This window comes from Rattus norvegicus, chromosome 16, assembly GCF_021556685.1.
Source record: "Rattus norvegicus strain SHRSP/BbbUtx chromosome 16, alternate assembly SHRSP_T2T, whole genome shotgun sequence".
In the NCBI taxonomy this organism is placed as follows: Eukaryota; Metazoa; Chordata; class Mammalia; order Rodentia; family Muridae; genus Rattus; species Rattus norvegicus.
The window spans coordinates 25,925,954-25,929,957 of NC_141549.1; the positions used below are offsets into that span (position 1 = coordinate 25,925,954).

General features: G+C 42.0%; 1 pseudogene; it reads left to right on the forward strand.

Annotated features, from left to right (window-relative positions):
* Positions 1–621: 621 nt before the first annotated feature.
* Positions 622–1,026, forward strand: LOC148000494 (elongin-C pseudogene; annotated as a pseudogene).
* Positions 1,027–4,004: the final 2,978 nt, after the last annotated feature.

A 4,004-nucleotide genomic window follows, 5' to 3' on the forward strand; every position in this document is an offset into this window, starting at 1 on the left:
GGTGTGCCATCAATTCCCCTTCAAGCAAAAAAATATGAAATACGAATGAGGGCCTAGCCCATCACACTGCTCCCTGATCTCAAATCCCATGGAAAAGAGATCTAAACACCAAGAAGTATGGAACATCCTGAGACCACAGGACAGACAGACACATCTGTCCACTTTCAATACCACATTCTCATCAATGGACAGATAAGAGAAACAGAAATTAAACAGCGACATAGAGAAACTAACAGAAGTTATATACTAAATGGATTTAACAAATATTTATAGAACATTAAATAATAAAACAAAAGGATTTACATTCTTCTCAGTACCTCATAGTACCTCCTCGAAAATTGACCATATAATTTGTCAAAAAAATAGGCATCAATAGATACAGGAAGATAGAAATAATTCTATTTGTCCTATCAGATCACCGTGGACAAAGGCTGGTCTTCAATAAAAACAATAATGGCAGAATGCCCTCAGATACATTGAAGTTTAACAACACACTACTCAATGAAAACTTGGTCAAGGAAGAATTAATGATAGAAATTAAAGATTTCTTAGCACTTCCTTCGGATGCAAGTTACTAGATGACTGCTTCTCGGCCTCGCCAGGAAACTATTTATTTCCTCTGGGATCAAATAGAATTTTATAAGAACATAATGGATGGAGAGGAGAAAACCTATGGTGGCTGTGAAGGCCCTGATGCCATGTATGTGAAATTACTATCTTCTGATGGTCATGAATTTATTGTAAAAAGAGAACATGCATTAACATCAGGAACAATAAAGGCCATGTTGAGTGGTCCAGGTCAGTTTGCGGAGAATGAAACCAATGAGGTCAACTTTAGAGAGATCCCTTCACATGTGCTATCGAAAGTGTGCATGTATTTTACCTACAAGGTCCACTATACTAACAGCTCCACTGAAATTCCTGAATTCCCAACTGCACCTGAAATTGCACTGGAACTGCTGATGGCCGTGAACTTCTTAGATTGTTAAATAAGATAAATTATAATAAACTGTTAATTTTTTTCAGTATTTAATACCTGTAGTTCAGTTAGTAATTTTTTCACATATAGCATGTTGCCTTTATGAAATTGAACGCTAAAGTTAATTGCTGAGCAGATTTCTTCTGTCATTTGCATAGCAGAGTTGAAATTTGTTTGCTACATCAACAAATTAAGGAAGTTTCACAAGCCAAAAAATAAATAAATAATGCCAGTTTAAAAAAAAAGATTTCTTAGAATTTAATGAAAATGAAGATACAACACACCCAAACATTTAGGACACAGTGAGAGCAGTACTAAAAGGAAAACTCATAGCTCTGAGTGCCGCCAAAAGAAACAGGAGAGAGCATACTCAGCAGCTTGACAGCACATCTAAAAAGTCTAGAGCCAAAAGAAGTAAATACACACAAGAGGAATAGAAGGGAAGAAATAATAAAACTAAGAGCTAAAATCATCCAAGTTTAGAACTGAGAATAGGTCCCCTATTGAAGGAATCAGAGAAAGAACTGGAAGAGCTTGAAGGGGCTCGAGACCCCAAAAGTACAACAATGCCAAGCAACCAGAGCTTCCAGGGACTAAGCCACTACCTAAAGACTATACATGGACTGACCCTGGACTCTGACCCCATAGGTAGCAATGAATATCCTAGTAAGAGCACCAGTGGAAGGGGAAGCCCTGGGTCCTGCTAAGACTGAACCCCCAGTGAACTAGTCTATGGGGGGAGGGCGGCAATGGTGGGAGGGTTGGGAGGGGAACACCCATAAGGAAGGGGAGGGGGGAGGGGGATGTTTGCCCGGAAACCGGGAAAGGGAATAACACTCGAAATGTATATAAGAAATACTCAAGTTAATAAAAAAAAAAAATTAAAAAAAAATCATCCAAGTTTAAAAAAAAAAGAGTACACAAAGAATCAACAAAAGCAGGAGCTGGTTCTTCGACAAAATCAACAAGATAGAAAAACCCTTAGCAAGAATACCCAGAGTGTATCCAAATTAAAAAACCAGAAGGGAAAAGGGAGACATAACAAAAAAAATCTGAGGAAATTAAAAATATCAACAAATCCTACTACAAAAGCATATATTCAACAAAACTGGAAAATCTGGAGGAAATAGACAATTTTCTAGACAAATACAAGGTACTAAAGTTAAATCAGAAACAGATAAACATCTAAACAACACCATAATTCCTAAAGAAGTAGAAGCAGTTATTAAGAGTCTCCCAATCAAAGAGAACCCAGGACTCCATGAATTTACTGCAGAATTCTATCAGGCCTTCATAGAAGACCTCATATCAATACTGTCCAGATTAGTTCCCAAAACAGAAATAGGCAGAGCACTACCAAATTCCTTCTTTGAAACGACAGTTACTCTTATAACTAAACCACACAAAAATCCAACAAAGAAAGAGAACTTGAGACCATTTACCCTTATGATTATTGATGTAAAAATACTCAATAAAAATCTTGCAAAGTGAATGCAAGAACACATCAAAATAATCACCCATCATGATCAGTTAGGCTTCAGCCCAAGGATGAAAGGATGGTCCAATATACTAAACGATAACCTGGGCAAGGAAGAAATAAAGAAAGAAATTAAAGACTTCTTAGAATTTAATGAAAATGAAGGTACGACATACCCACACGTATGGGACACAATTAAAGCTGTGCTAAGAGGAAAACTCATAGTTCTTAGTGCCTGCAGAAAGAAACAGGAGAGAGCCTATATCAGCAGCTTGACAGCACACCTAAAAGCTCTAGAACAAAAAGAAGCAAATACACCCAGGAGGAGTAGAAGGCAGGAAATAATCAAACTCAGAGCTGAAATCAACCAAGTAGAAGAAAAGAGGACCATAGAAAGAAACAACAGAACCAAAAGTTGGTTCTTTGAGAAAATCAACGGGACAGATAAACCCTTAGCCAGACTAACGAGAGGACACAGAGAGTGTGTCCAAATTAACAAAATCAGAAATGAAAAGGGAGACACAACTACAGATTCAGAGGAAATTAAAAAAAATCATCAGATCTTATTATAAAAGCCTATATTCAACAAAACTTGAAAATCGGCAGGAAATGGACAATTTCCTAGACAGATACCAGGTACCGAAGTTAAATCAGGAACAGATAAACCAGTTAAACAACCCCATAACACCTAAGGAAATAGAAGCAGTCATTAAAGGTCTCCCAACCCACTCCTGAGGCTGCAGAGCAGAAGAGACCACCAACACTGCTCACCCCTGCCCACATCCCTGGCCCAAGAGGAAACTGTATAAGGCCTCTGGGCTCCCGTGGGGGAGGGCCCAGGAGCGGCAGGACCCCTGCCAGAGACACCACCGGACCCTGAAGGAAACAGACCGGATAAACAGTTCTCTGCACCCAAATCCCGTGGGAGGGAGAGCTAAACCTTCAGAGAGGCAGACAGGCCTGGGAAACCAGAAGAGACTGCTCCCTGCACACACATCTCGGACGCCAGAGGAAAAAGCCAAAGACCATCTGGAACCCTGGTGCACTGAAGCTCCCGGAAGGGGCGGCACAGGTCTTCCTGGTTGCTGCCGCTGCAGAGAGCCCCTGGGCAGCACCCCACGAGCGAACTTGAGCTTCGGGACCACAGGTAAGACCAAATTTTCTGCTGCAAGAAAGCTGCCTGGTGAGCTTGGGACACACGGAAGCAGAATTTCTCTAGAACCGGGCACGTTCTGTGTTTACTGGAAGTCCCACACCCGCGGATCCCGGCCCGCAGCAGCTCTCTGCTCCCAGACCCGGTGAGAGAGAGACCCAACCGCCTGGTCAGGTGGGCACTCCTGAGGCTGCAGAGCGGAAGAGACCACCAACACTGCTCACCCCTGCCCACATCCCTGGCCCAAGAGGAAACTGTATAAGGCCTCTGGGCTCCCGTGGGGGAGGGCCCAGGAGTGGCAGGACCCCTGCCAGAGACACCGCCGGACCCTGAAGGAAACAGAGCGGATAAACAGTTCTCTGCACCCAAATCCCGTGGGAGGGAGAACTAAACCT